The sequence below is a fragment of the Schistocerca serialis genome, unplaced genomic scaffold (genome assembly GCF_023864345.2).
Source record: "Schistocerca serialis cubense isolate TAMUIC-IGC-003099 unplaced genomic scaffold, iqSchSeri2.2 HiC_scaffold_1407, whole genome shotgun sequence".
Classification (NCBI taxonomy): domain Eukaryota; kingdom Metazoa; phylum Arthropoda; class Insecta; order Orthoptera; family Acrididae; genus Schistocerca; species Schistocerca serialis.
Genome location: NW_026047633.1, coordinates 1,007,449 through 1,029,724, shown reverse-complemented (window position 1 = coordinate 1,029,724; position 22,276 = coordinate 1,007,449).

The following is a 22,276-nucleotide window of genomic DNA, read 5'->3' as shown; positions in this document are numbered from 1 at the left end:
ACACAACGCTGCACGTCTCCAGTGGGCCAAACAGCACAGGAACTGTCCAGAGGCTGACTGGAGTGTGTGTGCGAGGGGGGGGGGGATGGGAGGGGAGGGGGAGGCGAGTGCAGTGTGCCCTGAGGGGTCGCGTCTTTCAAATGATGTGAGGTGTCAAGGCCACTGACAGTCCAGTGAGTTGTTTAACTCGCCCTGTGTCGAGGGCACTGTTCAGGCTGCAGACGCTTCTGTGATATTATGATAATGTACCATGAATATCGTGAATATAAATCAGGTCGTTTATTTCAACATTCTTGGTGACCAATTGTTGTCCTTCATCCCACCCATTCATGACGAGTGTGCTATGGACAGTTACATCTTCCAGGTCGGTACACAAACGTTCCTGCTTTTAGGAACCTTCAAGCACTCTATCGCGCCTTGAATGGTTCACTAAGCAAACAAAACATAATCCTGCAGATCATGCAGGGGTCATTTGGAATGCCACATCAAACTAGAAACAATACTGAAATGGAAAGTTGCAGCCTATCTCCACTTTGAACTATCTGTTTACTAAGCAACAAGTAAAGGAACAGGAAGAGAAGTTTTGTGAGGAAATGAAAGTTCTGTGGCGAGAAGCAAACCCTTAAGCATTCTGCTTGACACAGTTTCGCCAGCGACGCCGAAACTCATGGGACTGCAATAGAACTGAATGGATAATATCTTGAAAACCGGTTGTAAATGATTTTCTACCAAAGTAAAACAGTGATAATGGAATGTAATGAAATTAGATGAGGCGCTGCTGAACGAATTAATTTACGAAATTATGTAGGCATGAGCTTTGCTCTATGGGCAACAGAATAACTGAAGATGGACGAAACAAAGGGCGACAAAATAAAAAAGTAATAGCAGGAAACGAGATTCTGAAGAGCAGAAAAGCGTATCTGAAAAGGAGGAATATACTACCATTGAATGTAAATAGAAATCTTACGAACTTCTCCCGAAGCTATTTGTCTTATGTTGAACAGCAGTTTAGGCAAGAAGGGAACAGAAGCTTTTAAAAAGTGGCGCTACAAAATACTGTTGAATATTTAATGCATAGATCGAGTAACTAATGTGGAAGTACTACACTGACATGGGAAAAACGGAAACTTAAGCGGTAACTTGCTTAAAAGATTGGTTGGATTGAGAGGTCACACTGAGACTTGAAGGAATTGTAGAGTTTCTAATGAGGGAATTACTGAAGGTTGAAATTGCAGAGTGGGACCAACGCTCGACTACCGTAAGAAGGCTGAAATTGATATCACGGCAGTGGCAGTACAGAAGTGCAAAGGACATACCAGCCGGTAAAGTACCATCAGACCAGTGCCTGTACCACAAACAAGTGTTGACCAGATATAGTGTGTAGGCGGACAACACGTGTACATGGCAGCTCCGTAATTGACTCTAAAGTGCCTGGCAGAGGGTCTGTCGAACCACCTCCAGCCTATGTCTGTACACTTCCGCTCTCGAACATCGTGCATGAGAAATGACACTTGTATCTTCCCATGCTACGTCCGATTTCTTGTACTTTATTACGACCCTCGTTCCTTCCTATGTAGATGGACATCCACAAATTATTTTTATATTCGCAGGAGAAAGTTTTTGACTGAATTTGTCTCGCCGCAACGAAAAACATCTTTGTCTGACTTATTGCCACCCCAAACCCGCAGATCATATGCGTGACACTCCTTCCTCAACATCTCGCTGGTACAAAACGAACTGGTTTTGAGCTTATGTTGACTTTACTGGCCGAAACACGATAGCATCATGTGCATACACACTCAGAGGGCTGCTCAGATAGGCTCCTAAATCGTATATACAGATCAGAAACAGCAGACGGTTTCTAACACTTCTGTTCCGTACGCCAAATATAATTTCTGTTTTACTCGATGACTTTCCGTCAGTTATTATTAACTGTGTCGTTTCTGACAGGGATACACGATTACAGACGAACAACTGGGAGGATACTCCTTAGGCACGCAATGTGACTACAAGCCTTTTGTGAGCAACGGTATCAAAAGGCGTCCAGAAATGTGGAAAGGAATCCGTTTAAGGTACCTTGTCGATAGCACTCATTACTTTGAGTGAGTGAAGAGCTGGTAGTGTTTCAGAGGAGCGATATTAACTGACTGAATCGGTGCTGAGTAAGTGATGATAAGCCCGCCCGGCTAGCCGCTCGGCCTAACGTGGACGCGTCAGCGGACTCGGAAATGGACCCTGACACCATCTGGTCACGTACGAGTAATTAAGTCAGCCATGAGATCGAATTTAGCTTCTTGTTCGTTAAAGTGTGCTGGCTCATACGCTTCTTCCTCAGAATATTGATACGGTTGTATCGGATTTGCGGCTAGCTTCTTGATGTAAATTTTTCTGTCTCTTTTTTTTGCATGTGTTTAATGTGGCTCCCGTGTGTACTATATGTGGTTTTGGGGAGGACATTTCCATTGAAGGAATTGAAATCCTTGATAATGGTAAATGGATAAGATGAACTTTTCTTCACGTAACCATTCTCCCCTATGCGTCGTCCAGTACGTGACGCACTCTAGATCTATCATAATTTTTTTAAGGAACTGGTGATTCATTTGTTACGGAAATGTTTGTATACTATTTTGATAAGTGGTTGTTCTAACTGTGTGTTGCGTCCTGTAGACCAGTTTCCTAATTTTATTTCTGTCGGTAGTAGTAAAATTCAGTCCGTCTGTAAATATCCGACTTTTGTCAGTATTACCTGTTTTACTGCTTCTTCTAGCAACAGGTGTCACATACACTCCTGGAAATGGAGAAAAGAACACATTGACACCGGTGTGTCAGACCCACCATACTTGCTCCGGACACTGCGAGAGGGCTGTACAAGCAATGATCACACGCACGGCACAGCGGACACACCAGGAACCGCGATGTTGGCCGTCGAATGGCGTTAGCTGCGCAGCATTTGTGCACCGCAGCCGTCAGTGTCAGCCAGTTTGCCGTGGCATACGGAGCTCCATCGCAGTCTTTAACACTGGTAGCATGCCGCGACAGCGTGGACGTGAACCGTATGTGCAGTTGACGGACTTTGAGCGAGGGCGTATAGTGGGCATGCGGGAGGCCGGGTGGACGTACCGCCGAATTGCTCAACACGTGGGGCGTGAGGTCTCCACAGTACATCGATGTTGTCGCCAGTGGTCGGCGGAAGGTGCACGTGCCCGTCGACCTGGGACCGGACCGCAGCGACGCACGGATGCACGCCAAGACCGTAGGATCCTACGCAGTGCCGTAGGGGACCGCACCGCCACTTCCCAGCAAATTAGGGACACTGTTGCTCCTGGGGTATCGGCGAGGACCATTCGGAACCGTCTCCATGAAGCTGGGCTACGGTCCCGCACACCGTTAGGCCGTCTTCCGCTCACGCTCCAACATCGTGCAGCCCGCCTCCAGTGGTGTCGCGACAGGCGTGAATGGAGGGACGAATGGAGACGTGTCGTCTTCAGCGATGAGAGTCGCTTCTGCCTTGGTGCCAATGATGGTCGTATGCGTGTTTGGCGCCGTGCAGGTGAGCGCCACAATCAGGACTGCATACGACCGAGGCACACAGGGCCAACACCCGGCATCATGGTGTGGGGAGCGATCTCTTACACTGGCCGTACACCACTGGTGATCGTCGAGGGGACACTGAATAGTGCACGGTACATCCAAACCGTCATCGAACCCATCGTTCTACCATTCCTAGACCGGCAAGGGAACTTGCTGTTCCAACAGGACAATGCACGTCCGCATGTATCCCGTGCCACCCAACGTGCTCTAGAAGGCGTAAGTCAACTACCCTGGCCAGCAAGATCTCCGGATCTGTCCCCCATTGAGCATGTTTGGGACTGGATGAAGCGTCGTCTCACGCGGTCTGCACGTCCAGCACGAACGCTGGTCCAACTGAGGCGCCAGGTGGAAATGGCATGGCAAGCCGTTCCACAGGACTATATCCAGCATCTCTACGATCGTCTCCATGGGAGAATAGCAGCCTGCATTGCTGCGAAAGGTGGATATACACTGTACTAGTGCCGACATTGTGCATGCTCTGTTGCCTGTGTCTATGTGCCTGTGGTTCTGTCAGTGTGATCATGTGATGTATCTGACCCCAGGAATGTGTCAATAAAGTTTCCCTTTCCTGGGACAATGAATTCACGGTGTTCTTATTTCAATTTCCAGGAGTGTATTTAGTCTGGCCGGACGTGTGAAAGGACTTTGGGAATCGATGCAAACGCCGCCGACTTCATGGACCACAGTGTAGTGACTGTCACATTACGTCATGAACGACAGTCGATGAAAATGTTTTGATTCCCTTGGGTGTTGAATACGGCCCAAATGGAGATCCTTACCATATGAGGTGAACCCAGAAGTGTTGTAGCATAGTCTCTGGTCAGCTGCGTTATAAGCCTCCATTTTGGAATGCTGAGTTCAGAGGGCAAACCCGAGGTTCTGACAAGCGTTGACACGACTGTGCGCTGATAGAGCGCGGAAATTTCGGAGGACGCAAGAATTTTACAACTCTCTCTTATGTGGCCTTTAAGAAAGTGCGCATCGGGCTCTGCTACGTACTGCAGACGTCAGGCGTGTAAAGGCTCGATCATTAGGAGTGAAGCGGCGTCAAGTGGGAGGGTTGAGGTGGCGTTCCAAACCACGTCCGCTGGGCTGTGGACCAACTGACTCCTCCGTATCATCTGATTCGGCATGAGACTCGTCTTCCTCATGCGTGTATCACATCGCTCAATATCGACGAGGGCAATGTTGTGACGGCACAAAAGGACGTGCTGCATGCTCTGCACCATTTATACGTTAAGCTAAATGATGTACCCATCAATTTTTTTTTCTTTAAAGTCAGTACCGCCATTAGACTGTTGTTTATTTACAGTGTTACATTTACACTTACACAATCATGATATCGTCTTCAAAGTGTCATTTTCACGTGTCTTTTGAAAGTAGGTTAGACAATTACAGTGAAATACATAACAAATGATATGACCACATAAGAATCTATATTTGTGATGCTTACTTACAAGTGTTATAAATTTCCTAAGATGGCATACTGTCGAATTAAAATGCACTATTAGACACAGAGTCGATGGTTCTGGCAGAGCCTACTGCTTTGCTTCATTACTGAGTACACCATCTTGACTGAATGACAGTTGGCTAAGTGTCAAATTGTCTTGGTCAAAGAAATTGGTGTTACAAGCAGGTCACTTTTTTTTAATCTTTGGGCTCAGTGTCCGGTAGGATAGGAAAGGTTAGGAGCAATTTATTTTCTTTGGTAGCTGTTACAACTTTGCAGCACCTGTTTATCTCAGTATACCATGAAGTTGCCTGCTCATAAACATATACTGTAACAAACCTGTCGATAACATCCGCTGCATCCATAAATATAGCAGTCCAGTTAGTCATTGACGTTGTTTGAAGTACCCTTTCCTCCCTCTGAGATATACTACTTTAATGAGGAATCAGTATACCTCACCCCAAACTTCTGTCAATAACCAAACTGACTGTCTCAATAAAACCTTTAATTTTATTAAATTTATGGAATAAATTTTAGTATCACAACTATTTAACACATAAAATACTATGACACACGAATCCACACAGAGAATATACCGATACACACTTAAGTCATACCTCCACTTTGGACACATCCCACAATGACCCAACATATGCTATATTTGATCCTAGCTTTAACATTTAAAAGTGCCCATTTACCACAGGTGTATCTTAATTTTAAAAAAGTCAGTCACTTCGCAATTTTATTCTTATTCCTTTATTAGTTATCCTTTTGTCCCGCCCCCACTATAATGGCTTCTTCATTTTATTAGTCATTTTATAACCCGCCCCCAATCCATCCTTCTATACCCTCCTCCCTTACATTTACACTCCATATGCCTACAGAAGTCAATGAATGATTCGTAGTATTCTTGACCTTGTGTGTCTTCTCAATTGTTTATTACCTCTCCAAGAAGTAATTATGATCAATAATGTTACATTTGTCTTTGTTGTTAAGAAATAGAATTAACCCATTTGTTCGGTATTCTGTGTTCACTCAATCCACAGTTCATGTCTCTGTTATTGTGCTGCCTGCGGCTGAGGAGAGCTGATCCGTCTGTCGATGTTGGTCTATTGACGATACTCCATAGGCGCGTAATGTGGCTGCAAGCAGTTTGTGAAGAACGGTATCAAAAGGCTCCCAGAAATCTGGAAATTAATCGGTTTAAGATTGCTTGTAGATAGCTCTCGTTACTTAGACTGAGTGACGAGCTGGTTGTGTTTCGTAGGAACCATGTGCTCTGAATCGGTCCAGAGTAAGTGTCGATATATCGTTTTCTTCGAGATAATTCATAATGTTCGAACACAGTGGTTGTTCAAGGTCATAGTGAAAATCGATGTTACTCGTATTGGTTTCCTTTCTTCACTGTAGGTGTGGTGTGTGGAACATTTCAATCTTTAGGACATTTTGTCGAGCCAGCGACTGTACATGATTCCTAAATATGGAGATATTTGACCAGCATCCTCCGTTGTTGATCCAACAGGTATACTTATTAGGTAGTTTCAGTTGCTTCTCTACATCGACGGTATCTACTGATAATTTACTCATGTTGGCGGCTGTTGCTGATTAGAATTCTGTAATATTTACTCCGTCTTATTTGGTGAAGGACTTTCGGAAAACCGTGTTTAGTGACTCCGCCGTAGCGGCACTTTGATTAGTAACATTACCACTGTCATCGTGCAGAGTGGTACTGACTGTGTCTTGCCACTGGCGTACTTTACATACGACCAGAATCTCTCTTGGTTTGATGCCAGATGTAGAGACAATGATTCTATTGCGGGAAATATTAAAAGCTTCTCACACGGAAGCCTACTCTAAATTTTGAGTTTCTATAAAACATCGCCAGTCTTGGAGATATTGTATTGTTTTAAATTTCACAACGTTTCCTGTTGTTTCTTCTTCGAAAGTGACCTGTTTTGTGCGCCATGGGAGAGCAGTTTTGTGTCATACTCATCTGTTGTTATAAATCTCTCGAATGCTGTCGATACTACTTTTCTTTTAAAATGAAATGAAAACCGGTCTAAGCCTGCATAGCTTTGAAAGCTTATGAAGTCATGAAGCTAACGTTTGTCTCCTTTTTTTTAATAGATATATTTTACTTTGATTCTCAGCGAATTTGGGTGTTAAGTTGTTCAGTCTAGCTGCAACAATCCGTGTAAGCGTCATGATGCTCCCAGTGTGCTCAGAATTATTTGTTACTGAATGGTCACTGAATGTTTTCGCAGACGTTATCTCCGGAACCAATTCGTTGAAATAAATTTCGGAAAAAGCATTTAGTGGATTTTCGGGCAGTATTTTATGCCTATCACCGACTTTAATATGCACTGTCGCAAACATATCGAGGGTAGACTGGAGTCACCACCATTTACAATGGTTATTCGGAGAGTAGGGTGCGATCGGCCGCGAAATGGAAACCACAGTGATATTATAAAGTGTTTTGTTTGTAACAGTTAGCTACGCGATCGCGATACTTCTCTACACACTCGGCACCCCGACTTAGATATTTGTCGTTGCGTTGTAACCACTTTCCGACATCCTTGTCACAGAAAGCAGCCACCTGTGCTGCCCGCGAATTCTCTGAGCTGGTCTGCAGCTCTCTCTCTGCAAGAGGGTGTCCTGAAAGCGAGCAGGTCATATGAGCAGAGATAAAAACTCAGAGGGAATCTAGTCCCGGATCAATCTAAACCGCCCATCCAAAACGCTGCTGGAGCGTCCTCGTTGCCACAGCAGAAGGAAACGCACGACAGGTACGTTAGGCAGGGTTGCATGAAATCAGGTGAAAAACAGGGCACGCGCCCATACTTGTGAGTAACCATTACACATTACATTGCGTAAATCACGTGGCAGAGAACAGCACACTAGTCCACCACAGACAGGTCTCCACACAGTATCGATGCACTTGCCGTTTAAGGACATGTTATGTCTTATTTGCGTAACGAGATCACTGCGGATGTGCGCCAAGAATACTCCACGTGCTTACATGTGTGTGTGTGGGAAGTGCGACCACGAGTGCTGGCGTCATATCCTAGCTGTGACCGCAGGCGGTTAGCGATTTTCGTGAGCTGAAATCCTGTTTGTGCTCAAACTGTTCCTTATTTTGAGAGCGGGGATGTGAGCGTCATAAGCATTATAGGCAATGTAAAATAAACTTTAGAATTTCCATCGTTGTGCAAGAGCAGAGACTCCAAAGCCGCTCCACATTTTTGAAGCTACACCTCCCAAAACGACGAATCCGTCGACCTTGCTATGCCGGCGTTGCGTTCTCTGCCTCCTATATCTTTGGACGTGACACCCAAGGTTTTCTGTTCGTGGGGGTAATGCGAAATACCTTGCGTGTACGCCAGCTTTGCCAGAAACCATTGCAGAACACAAAGCACACATTTATGCTACGCCACAAACTCCACATACGCTTCTAAATGTGTGGCGTGAAATGGTTGGAGGCTTAAATGTTGTACGTGTCACCAAGGGCTTCATACAAAACACCTATAAAGAATCAAAAATTGATTTCCTCTCTGTTTTATATCTACAGTCACTGGTAATCGCTTCATTCAGTTTTAACTCTATATCCTCAGATACAAGCATCAAATTAAAAAATTTTATATAAGAATCTCAAAAAAAAAAAAAAAGATTCAGTAGACATATAGAGGTCAGAGCAGCCAGTCTTACCTGGCTGTTATCAGTGCAAGGGAGAATACAGAGAACCTGTGATACCCTCATGTCTTTTATGAACCAAGAAAGATATTCCACACTGTAGACTACAATACTCCAATCCCACCTCCACCTACACTGTTTAGCAACAAGGCCATACAGAGGTGGGGTGGTGTATGTTCCCATACTGTAGATGCTACAACGTGCAAGGGGCGTCTATGCAGGAGCCAGACCAACATATGGTTCCCGACAACGGGCAGCATCCTGTTCTTTAGTTAGAGGGGACCAGTCCAGGTGACTGGCAGAAGGTCTGGCCCTGCAACATTAGCCCACATGCCCTCCATCCGTTGGCAAGCGGAAAAAAAAGCTGTCATCCTCTCATCGATTCAGCATCTGAAATAATATACAGAACAAAGCTGAAGATAAGATGGCTAAATCGAGTACGTAATGAAGAAGTATTGGGTTGAACTGATAGAAATCAGTACTGGTACAATCTGACTAATAGGAGGAATCGATTTGTAGGATATATCCTCAAGTATCAAGGAATCGTAACGGAAGGAATTGTGTGGTATTACATAAAAATTGAAAAAGCTAAGCACTGAACGATTGGAGGTACCAAAAATTCTTTATGTCATTAAGTACACCTAAAAGCATTACTTACAGTTATTAGCATCTATAGCTTACATTCTGATGCACAAGTTAATTTGTGAATGATTTCTCGGCCTGTTGATTACAAAGGACTATACAAACTTTCCCTCAGACAACCTGGATGTGTCACACAGGATCTACACAAAGTAAAGAGTGTGACTAAAGTTTTGGTCAAAGTTTTTTCCTTGGACGAGAGTGTAAAATTGCACCTGTTGTGTTCTTCAGAAGTACAATGCAATGTTGTTCTGGACATACATGCATATATGCATGCATGCATGTTCGAACATCACGCCACCACTCGGCTGATAACCCGTGAAGAATCCATCAGTGGAATACGCCAAGAAAGACTGAAATCACAGATACGTCTGAATCAGTGTTAGCCCAGCACCTGGCCACGTTATACACCATCACACCGACGCTAGCAGACCACACTGAGAGCGCAGTGAGAGGGCTTGTGAGCTTGCCACGTGGCAGTCAAGAAAATTAGTCGAGAAGAAGCTGACGGCAGCGCGGCGGCACTGTCGCAGCGGCTGCGTGGAGTGCGGGGACGCTGTCTTGTTGTCAGCACAGAAACAGTGGGCCGGCTGAGTAACGCCTGTCGGTGCTGCAATATCCTCCTGGAAAGGGTGCAGGCCAGTACACAGTTGTTGCTGTTTAGTATTTCTAGCCACGTGCTACTCTTGCGAATACAAGTGTATATAGAACAATTTCTCAGTTGGTTGGACAGGTCGTGGCTCATCAGCACCAGTGGCTCCCTTGAAATGGCCACCAAGAAGTCCTGACCTCACCACACCTGACAACACGTGATGGGGAGTCATTGAGGCACATGCATCTGCACGTCGCTATGCTGCAGACGAGGAACTGTGCAATGCTGTTCTAGGGGCACAGACTCTAGTCCCTCACCCTCTACGCACTCACACACAGAATGGTAAGAGCTGCAGAGATAACGATTTTGTTAATATTGAGTTAGTGGATAAGCTGACAAAAAAATGTACTCTTTATGGAAATGGTAGGAGTGGGTGGGTTCAATCACCCTGCCCGTTTCCTCCAATCTGTTGATGACCCCACCTCAACCAGGTGCAACCAAAGGCACCTTGAAACCAGCCATACCAAGATCCGTACAATTGAATATGACAAATCGCCGCTTTTCACCCCCGCAACTACTGCCTCATGAAACCATCCTATCCAGTTTAGTAACTCACTAAAATGCACAGGACTAACCATTGACTGGAAACTAACATGAAATCTGCACATACAAATCTTACAGGAAAATTATACAACAGAAGAATACTTCTGTAGCCATTTACCAATCAAACATGAGAACTTGATCTCTGTAGTGTACTCCACACCTGAAAAGCTGGAAATTGCCTTGTCTCATTTTCCAGGGCCTGGAGTGTCGCCGATATTCCTATGACACCCCCTCCAAACATCAGATGAATGACTACTGTCGATTGCTCAGCACCGTAAGACGTGCCTCAGTCCTACTGGAACTACAAATTCTTGATGTTGACACAGAATAGGCCAATAGGGGCTGTCTAAGGAAAGTGGCAGACGTAAATTAACGGTTACGGCGGAGATGAACATTCTTGGGCACTAATATATATTTTTAGAAAACTGGGGTCGTCTGCATCAGCCGACATGTCTCCACAGGCCCTTACATAATCTAAGCTCTCGTATACTTAGTTTGAGCAGGACCCTCAGCTGATATCACGATTACTAAGTGTAGCTACCTCAGCGAAACCATATTGCCTGTGACAGGTATCGAACAAAACAACGAGACCTCTTCCTGAAGAACAGGAGGAAAGTTTGAACTTTAAAGTTCTCTTGTCATCAACCCATTTGAACAGTGACATGGCCTCTCACTAGACAAGGATGGGGGCAAGAATCAACAGAACCTGTGTTCAAGGAAAAGCCACGCTGGTTGTCTGCAGTGGTTTGCGGAAACCACAAAATTTTAAATCTGGTTAGATGGACCGCGATTTCATCGTTACCTCTCGTAAACGCGGCGCCGAGTATACCACGGCTATTGGTCCACATTTGTGGTCTCTGTCGACATTCCGTGTATGGTCATAGTATGGGAATGTCAGGTGCCCTAGCTGTATACCTCGCTTGGAACATGCACACAAACGCGCACAAAAGAAATATTTGTGGAATAATGTTTGGAGAAACTGTTTGCCAAAGCATGAGGTTGCCACATTCTACAGGCTAGTAGTGTAATTAGTCATCCAGGAACTCGTGGAAGCTTCAATGCAACAGTGTGACCAGAGAAATCTGAGTTTCAAATGTGATGTCATAAGATACAGATTCTTCTACAATATTTCTGCAGCCTTGGTCCAGGGGTAGTTCCGCATCGAGCGCCGGGTGGGAGGGTCGCCAGTTTACTGACTCACCACAGTACGCACGCACCTGGACAGCTTTCTCTCGGTGTTTTTCGTGTCGTCGTGTGAAGCAGATCGTCGTTAGGACGTTAGTGTCAGTTGTTGTGTGAGTCCACTGATAGCAGAGTAGTCCGCTCATAATATCGGCCATGGGTGTTCTGGGAAAAGGTAAAGACACCTTCAGTTTCGACAAAGCCACTGGTTCCTTCCAGCCTGGGTCTTTGGAGATTCACAACTGGCTCTTTGATACAATTCATGAAAGATCTGATCACGTTCATACAGTCTATTTTCATTCTGATAGGTTGCTTTAGCCTCCATGTTTTCAGGTTCCGTTTAAGCACTGAGATGGTTCCAGAAGTATGCTGCTTCCTGGTAACGAGGAACTGAAGTATACTAATGTCTGAGTGTTTAATCTCCCGCCAGAAGCTAACAACAGTCGACATTTCTCTCTTATAGTCATGTGAGGGGTATACGCTGCGAAGCTAGTCCATTAAATACCGGTTGTAATGTTATAGCAGGATTCGTTCAGTGGACATGGTAGTCAAACAAAACATTCCTTCTCATTTACAGATCTCTTATTACCGCACTCATGCAACGCATAAGGGTAAGTAGGGACGTGCTTTCTCTGCAACGAACCTTGGACCTAACGTTCAGAGGAAGGTATTTTTGTTGAAGGTCTCCTCTGAACAGCTTCGGAAACTGGGATTGGCTGGTCTCGTTTCTACCGCTCGCGAGGTTGGTGCCACCTGTTCTCCGTGCGCAATGGACCAACACTTTGCAGTCTCACCATCACAGCACAGCCCTGAAATTGTTGTTGCCAAACTGGCAGTGCAGACAGTGAACACGAGAGACGTCGTATACGGGACAGTGAGGTCGGATGCATCTACCCCTCACACACCGCCCCCTCAAGTGAGTCTGTTGGTTGCTGTATCCTGTAGTGCTGACTCCTGCACTACTAACAGGGTCGATGGTGCGGAAGTGGAAGCTGAGATGGCTAGTGTCTCTCCTAGTATCCCTCCCACAGCTGCAGTAACTCCGGCAGAAACATACAAAGGTGGGGAAGTCGTTTAGCCTTCTGGTGTTGCAATGGCTAAACAGCAGAAAACTGAGGCGCCCCTAAATTTATCTGTTCCGTTGACGTCCCCCATTGAGGCGACGTGGCAACGACCTTCTGTTGTTACTCCCATCGAGGGTATTTGTTTACAGGAAGTCCTGCCTGTCGACCATGATGTACCCTCTCTTGTGCGTTGATCAGAATTTCAAGTCTCTCATTCTAATTGTTTTTCACCTACTTTGGTTAATGCTAAACAACTAAAAATCAATGAGAAGGCGTTATATATCGTGATACCGTTTCCTTCTTTCTCGTCTCAACATATACCTATGGCACAAGAGTAACATAATCTGCCTGACGTTGTCGTCTACTTCCAGCAATGATAAGGATAATGCGCCGGGACAAATAGGTGCTAACAGTTTCTTCTCACCAAAAGGCAACGTATATGACACGCTCTCGTACATGAAGTCAGTGTATTGAACAGAAAGTAAAGTGTTTAATAGTAGACAGTAGTTCCAGCTTAGCAATTGTCATTGCCCTAATTTGGTCATGGTTGTCAAAGATTAGGTTCACTTCAGTTCCTAGTAGTTTTCTATCATGTAGAATTCAAACGCGCACATCACATTCCCCTTGAGTAGCTACTAATGACAGATTTCTCCTCTGTCGGCATCAAGTCTACTCCGGTGCTGCTTAAGTACGAGGCCGGAGGGTGAACGATGTCGCAGATCTACTTCACGGAGGAAGAAACAACTAGAAAGAAAATACTTTGGCTACAGAGGTTGCGCGATTCTAATGCCGAACAGAATATAAAGCGAAGGAAATCCCTACGTTTGTCGCTTGTAAACCACCCTGTTCCTAACGATCGATTAAATGTACACCATTTAAATGTTTCAATTGCGTATTAGGGCTTGTTTCAGTGAGAAGTGTGTAAGGAAAAGCCCTGTCAGTTGTAGGGGCCACGTATGTGGCGTTGCAGAGTCGGTCGTACTAAACACGACGACAGCGCCCATCTTACGACGGCTTTGTATCACACAACGAGATCTGCTGCGAAGAGTGGAATTGTATGTGTAAATGTTCTAAGGTACGTGACTACATCTCCATACGCGTTTCCCGGCCCGGGTTTACAGCGGTGAGTTGTCGACACTGCTGCAGGTGCGAGTGCTTGCCGACCATCAGAAGCACCCGTGTAACGTAAGTGATTACAGTTTGTCCAGTGACGAAGCACCGGGGAACATTTGGTCTTTCAAAAGGGAGGATTTCGAGCTAAATTACTGCACGAGCTACGCAGCCATCATATTCCAAAATCCTTGCTTCGATGAAAGTAGGGATGTAGGCTACGTCGGTCGTCGGAACTAAAACTCTACGAAAGGCGAAAATTTCTGACACAACAGAACGTTAATCTCTAACCCAGTATTATGAATTCCCTCTACAAGTAACGTATCCTGGCACGTCTTTCTTATCTCGATATTATATCGTTTGCCGTATTCGATTAAGGAGAAGTCATAGCCTTTTATTCCCTGTAAAAATCAGACATTACGGATATTACTTCACAAAGCATAATAAAACACATCACACTTACTCCTCAGTAAATGGCCAGAAAATTATGTGCTTCCCGTCAAACCGATATTCGGTCTCCTGTGAAAACGGCCAGCTACATGAGCCACAGTTCAACAAGAACAGAAAATCGTCGGATTAATGCAATTCTATCGTTTGTGTAAAAAACGAATTGTCGGGACAGTGTTTGAAACGTTTGCTGTCGTTACACCTAGCCAAACGTAACAAGGATAGTTATCGGACTAATACTGCGACTCCTGGGGAAATTTGGTTAACTGACACTAATACAACAACGAGATCAGTTGTTGAAATCAGTTCTTGATTCCAGGTACAGAGACTACAACTGTATGATCTATTTGGTTTCAGATATCATCAAGCAGGGATTGAATCATGCGCCGTCTGTTTCTGCATCTCTATGGTCCATCGCATGAAGCGTGGTGTTTTTCCACATACGAGAACTAGGGGTGTATAACGCAGTCAAGCACCGTAAAATAAAGCTTTGGTGGTCTTCGTTCTCACGATCGCTGCTGCCCAGCGATACGACCGAATAATATCGCTGACACAAGTTTCTTTTTCTTTTCATCGCCTTTTCAGTGAATTAATTCTCGACTTGGATGCGGTCCTCCTCCATTGTGTAAAGGCCCTCGACGCATCGTTTTTATCTGTTGCCGTTTGACGAATGCTGTTTATAGAAAAAGAGGGAGAACAGCGGGACACATTGCCACGAAGTAAAACTGGTTCTCACACTGAGTTTATATTTCGCATCGATAAAAAACAGACGATACTGTTATCTTTTTTGTTGTGTCTAGACAAGCGATAGCTGGTGACAACATATCCACTAATTCTACATACATGACTAAGATATCGGCTTGAATCGAGAGGGATATTTCTAGCCACTCCAAACATCAAAACCATGGAGTGTGAACACGTTCCCCCTTTTACCGCTTCGCACAACGCATGTCATTCAGGTGCGCATTATAAAACAGTATCACGTGAGTAAACTGGCTTGGATAAAAATATTATGAAGGTATTTTTGACGATTTCTTTACGTGTTTTCCGTAAGGTTTTCGCATACAATCGCCTCCTTCTCATGTAAGTTAACATCAGCAGGAGGCAGCTGTGTCAGAAAGCTATCCATGAATGTGCGGAGTACGAAACAGCACCCTCCGGATCCATTAAAATGGTACAACTGGCCAGCGACTAGGAGTGTGATTCCCGTGTGGAAACGGACACGCATCTCGCAACTGTAGGGATACGGGAGCTTCTCATATGGGAAGATATAAAAAATTAAGTCGCTGCACCAAGTAGGGATTCACTCTCATTTCGATGATGAACACCTGCATGTGAATTATTTTTCCGTTTTTCTTTAGTTCAGAAAACTGCCATTACTCACGAGAAAATTAAAAACTGCCATCATTCCGCGGTGCTGGTAGCAACAATCAGTATCTGAGGCAGCAACAATGCTGTGTCAGTTGAAGGAGACATAAGATTAACTAAAACTAAATTCAGCATCTACATTATTGCTATCGGCTTTCGTGATTAACGTCTAAATGTGCTCAGTCAGTACAGTGTAATTATGCGGATCAGATGGTGCTTTCGTGATTCTGAATTTCGCGTGCTGGCTTTGCAGTGACGCTGCGAAATATAGGCGGAGGACCGGGCTGGAAGACATTCAATGACGTATGTGTACCGTACGAAAAAAGTGTATAATTTAGGCAGTGGTGGTTGAGCAAGGTTTGCCATCCGGCATCGTTATACCGGGTGCTAAAAATCAATCTGCCCCAAAAGAGTAGGGAGGAAAGACAGTATGAAAGACATGAATTCGAGTGCAGCAACCCGCGGTTGGAAATCCATATTTACGGCGCTACAGGAACGCAATTAAAATCTGACGTACTGACGTCTTTACTCAAAATGAAAGTTAATTGACAAAAAATGTATGCGTAAACACACTCTAACCAGTCTCCAGGATTATATCAAGAAAAACTTGAAACATCACATAGTCAGCCAACGTTCCAGACAGCACTTCTTTAGAAAGAACCACATGTCCATGTTTTATGTTTCAAGATGTCTTAAAAAGCTCGAAGTAAATAATAATTAAGCGGCCACCTAACTAAGTATGTTGTAGTAAAGGTTGAAACAGACTACCACTTTCATGCTGGCATAGCGCTGTAAATATTCTACTGCGACCTCTAGTTCCCATACTCAGATTATTATTATTATTTTTGATGCCGTATTTCTGCCTACTTCTTTAGTCACATTGTTTTTCCGCACACTGCATATCCCAGACAAGATCTTACAGAATGACAGTCGAACGGTCAGGAGTCCATAGAAAGTGCTGGAAACGGCAAAATGACAGAATGCGTTCGTGGCGATTTATAACTTTGAAATTTACCAGATGGTAACTACGTGACAGAAAATGAGATACTTTTAACCAAGGTGCTACGATGTAAGATGTAAAATATGTTTCTTCATTACAGAAAGTTATCAGCTGAAATTGTGAATGTATAAATGTCGTGACAAAAGTGTGCGTTATGTTACTATGGGGCAACATATGAGACCCTATAGCATCGATATTAATGAAGGGAAGGACTATGCACCGTTGGTCAGTTATCAAAGCATTGAAAATGAAACACAATTTGTGTTGGTAGCATTGCTGCTGTGATTCTGAGTAAAGACGAAATAATTTTATTGCATCTGTGATGTGGAAGTGATGACGCAGAGACTTATGCATAGTGTGATATCAACTCGTCAACTCCTCTTTGTATCTGGATATCTATCTGTGATACAGTAACCTAGTGAGTAAGCCTTGTGTGCGTAGTCATCCTTGTGCACAATGACTCTTGGACATGCAGTAACTCTTGTGGATGTACAGTCCTGGAAATGGAAAAAAGAACACATTGACACCGGTGTGTCAGACCCACCATACTTGCTCCGGACACTGCGAGAGGGCTGTACAAGCAATGATCACACGCACGGCACAGCGGACACACCAGGAACCGCGGTGTTGGCCGTCGAATGGCGCTAGCTGCGCAGCATTTGTGCACCGCCGCCGTCAGTGTCAGCCAGTTTGCCGTGGCATACGGAGCTCCATCGCAGTCTTTAACACTGGTAGCATGCCGCGACAGCGTGGAAGTGAACCGTATGTGCAGTTGACGGACTTTGAGCGAGGGCGTATAGTGGGCATGCGGGAGGCCGGGTGGACGTACCGCCGAATTGCTCAACACGTGGGGCGTGAGGTCTCCACAGTACATCGATGTTGTCGCCAGTGGTCGGCGGAAGGTGCACGTGCCCGTCGACCAGGGACCGGACCGCAGCGACGCACGGATGCACGCCAAGACCGTAGGATCCTACGCAATGCCGTAGGGGACCGCACCGCCACTTCCCAGCAAATTAGGGACACTGTTGCTCCTGGGGTATCGGCGAGGACCATTCGCAACCGTCTTCATGAAGCTGGGCTACGGTCCCGCACACCGTTAGGCCGTCTTCCGCTCACGCCCCAACATCGTGCAGCCCGCCTCCAGTGGTGTCGCGACAGGCGTGAATGGAGGGACGAATGGAGACGTGTCGTCTTCAGCGATGAGAGTCGCTTCTGCCTTGGTGCCAATGATGGTCGTGTGCGTGTTTGGCGCCGTGCAGGTGAGCGCCACAATCAGGACTGCATACGACCGAGGCACACAGGGCCAACACCTGGCATCATGGTGTGGGGAGCGATCTCCTACACTGGCCGTACACCACTGGTGATCGTCGAGGGGACATTGAATAGTGCACGGTACATCCAAACCGTCATCGAACCCATAGTTCTACCATTCCTAGACCGGCAAGGGAACTTGCTGTTCCAACAGGACAATGCACGTCCGCATGTATCCCGTGCCACCCAACGTGCTCTAGAAGGTGTAAGTCAACTACCCTGGCCAGCAAGATCTCCGGATCTGTCCCCCACTGAGCATGTTTGGGACTGGATGAAGCGTCGTCTCACGCGGTCTGCACGTCCAGCACGAACGCTGGTCCAACTGAGGCGCCAGGTGGAAATGGCATGGCAAGCCGTTCCACAGGACTACATCTCTACGATCGTCTCCATGGGAGAATAGCAGCCTGCATTGCTGCGAAAGGTGGATATACACTGTACTAGTGCCGACATTGTGCATGCTCTGTTGCCTGTGTCTATGTGCCTGTGGTTCTGTCAGTGTGATCATGTGATGTATCTGACCCCAGGAATGTGTCAATAAAGTTTCCCCTTCCTGGGACAATGAATTCACGGTGTTCTTATTTCAATTTCCAGGAGTGTATATACATACTACCCTCCATAAGTTTGGAAACACCTAGTAATTATAGACAATGGAAAAGAAATACGGTATAAAATGGATTTCTATTTCTACATGTGGAGATAAATGATTCAAAAGCATCTGTTTTGATTCCTAAGCCCTGTTCATTATAATGCAAAAGCGATAAATTATTCTCGTGTTGACTGACGTCTGCTTGAGGCACATATGAAACACATACATTCGCATCTGGTGTTGCGCTGGTGGAAGGTTTTATTGTCTTAAAAAATATCGCTCTTGTCCTGCCGATGTATTGTTTTACTGACTTAGTGTTTCGTGGTTGATTCTCCCAAGTATTCGTTATTTTTGTTCTTGCGAGGTATGGCCTCTGTAGCACAAGACTGCACATTTAGTTTGCTGGTCACTATTTCTTGGATCCGTTATACAACTAAGTCCTTCCCTAATCTGTTGAGAGGTGAGCCATGGAATGTGTGGAATCTTCTTCCTTCACAGCTTATGTCCACAAATGTTTGAATCTCATGCATATGTTTAGCATATGTTTATTTGTGCTTTGCTCTTCTTTATTAACACACGACCAGGCAAGTCATGTCGTTGTGGAACAGAGAAGACGATCACGTTGGAACTTCTCTGCTCATGTAGCCTTCTTTTAAGTGAGGTCACTCGGTCGTTCGTTTCATTTTTTGCTAAGTTATTTGTTCCCCCTAAGAACACGAAAAAGTCGTTACTTGTTGTTGCTGTTTTCATGTCATGATTCATGGAAGTGACTGCCACAAATTTCTGCACCTGATTTCACTATGCTAGTAATTTTGTTACTGCTTCTAGACTGAAATTTGGCTGCTATGTTCCGTCCTTGAGTATGTGCAAATAGGTTTATTTTATACTTTTTTGCTGGTTGATAATTGTTTTTAGGCCTGCCAGTGGTGGCACTGTTTGTTTTGTCTTTTTTGTCCATATTAGTCGATAATCCAACTACAGGAACACTTGATTTTGATTCACTGTCGGTGACTATACTCACTGTTGCATTGTTTTTTTCCTGTGATTGAAAGCGACTCTGTCGTTCCTTGTCTCTGATGTCCTTTTTCTTACCATTTGGTTCGACACAGCTCGTTGAGATATCAGTCTACAGCTGGAAGCACCTCAAAAGGGGTCTCGTGCACAAAGATTATTTCACCAGTACCTTTACTGTTTACACGATTTTGTATCCCTTGCGTGCTATTTTTGTAAGTGACTTTAATCCATTTTTTGCTAGCAGGGGCGACACTTTGCGGAATTTGTCGACTATTAGGCTCACTTTTTCCAAGCTGAAAATTCGAAATTTCCACTTTCAGAGCACTGATTATACATTGCAAGCTGGACACATATTCGTTTAAGTTTGTGATTTCGTATTTACAATTTGCACACGCCTCCTTTTTAATGGCAAAATTAACACTTTTCCTCGGAGAACCACGTCTAACTTTCACGTTGAGCGCCATGTTGAAAATCAAAATGTCGTAATAGGAGTGTCATTAGTTAATGAGTAATTAATGATTAAACATGACAGAATACTATCCTTTTTCCAATTACTGTTTAAACACCTCTATCAATAATGATAAGGAAGGCTATTTGGAAGGCCTAAAAATCATTCTTTTAATTATAAATTTGAAGGTTATTAGTTTGATTAACTTTTCCTTTAATTACAAATTTGACGGTTATTAGTTTAATTAACTTAAGTCAGAAAATAATCCAAAACAAAACACTGAAGACAATAGCTATTATTTACATCTGTTAATGGACAATATATTTTCTGATAGAACAAAATATGGACCTACTAAAATTTACAGAATCATTTCGAGATGCTTCACTCATCAATGTCGCTGATCCCAGTGACAGAAGTATTCCGCAGGAGGATCTCATCACAAAATGACCTGTCTTTTTCAGGCACATTGTGTTTGAACCTGTAGACATCCTCCAGCTTCTTAGAACTGATCGTGTTTTTTATTACATATGTTATTTCTTTCAGGAGCTCTACATCCTCTTCCTTCTTCAGTTCGAATGTCCCCCCATCTAGGTCATCGATGGATGAATGTGTGGTAGGAATGGGAGTATATTGGGAAATAAAGGGATATGTTCATAAATTTTAGCTGTAGTCGTTGCAAGAGTATTTCCACGGTTTGAATGTTTTTCTCTCATGTCAATAGACGACTGAATGCTCTGTAAAACCTTGTTTAAACGTTGTACCACTTTATTTGAACCAGCATGCAAACTAACATACGCCTTACAACAAGTTTCCACCAGATTTCTTTCAACGCGAAGTATCAGCAGTATGACGCGTTTTGTTTGGATTTTCTGTGGTTGGTCTCTCTCTAACAATATCGTGTCTTTCTATCATCTCCTAACATATATGTGTCTCCTACATTTTTCGGGCATCGACTGTACAAATTTTCGATCACACTCTTTTTCTGCAGCACTCAAGCCAGCCATGCACTTGTTACAACAAAAACAATTTAAACCAATTCTTTTAGCCTCCCCCAAATAATTCTTTCTTGTGACAAATTCTTCACCCCTTTCTCCAGCTGGTTTCTCCATTTACTTTGAATGATTATCTTATTTCACTTTACTTAGCTTTCGTCTACACTACTTTCTCACCTAATCCAGAAATTTTTCACAGAACACAAAAGAATGCTTCACTCACTGTGAAATATCTACTACCTGCTGAATATAAACACACCCATGCAATAAGCAGTTCGAACTTACATTGTTACAGAAGCTGTCAACAGATCTAGCTGTTATTGTCAACCCATTGTTCCACCATTTCTAAACATCTATAACAATTATGCACCTATGAGTGAAAAAGGATAACATTCCTGGAATATAATCTCTATTCCACTCAACTAAATTTTGAATTTCTATTACATCATTGAAATTCGACTGGAGAGCATTCACTGGAGAGCATTTGGCCACAAAATGTCTATCACAATCTAGCTTCCCTTTTCTTGTCACTACAGTATAAAGACATAACCTTGCCCTAATTGATCCCATCAGCATGTTTGAGAAAGGGTCCACCACTCCCACCAGCGATTGAAAGAAAAAAAAAGCTTTGGTTAGTACCAATCAGCTAGTGTACACTCTACCACTAATTCAGTTGGTGCTAATTTGGCGTGGTATAGGCAATGCCCCTAGGCTTTGGATCTGTTCAGCAGCTCTTCTGTGTGTGTGCCTGTTCATCGTCAGTTTATTCTGCCTTCAAGATTGCCTGTTCATCGGCACTCTGTTTTGTGCACCATTCTCATTACTGTCCCCGTCTCCATTTCACTGCTGTTTATTCACTATTCTAACATCGTTACTACCATCACTGCTGCCAGCACCGCTGCCTTCACGCTGATACCATCGCTAATGCTGCAGAATACGTCAGCCATGTCAAATGATAACTCTAGGGCCACCATACCTTTTCCAACCACTACCTTAATAGTAGGAAAACAGGAGTGTCATCCCAAAGTACTGTTATCGAAGATGGCGGCCGTGACATCAGCTGTTATCCAAATACTCCCTGCTGATGGCTGCAGCTCTCTAAATACAAATATCTTTACCATTCTTATGACTTGACATATGCCTCCCCTCGTCATCACAGTATTGCACGTCAACCCCATACCTTCCTTAT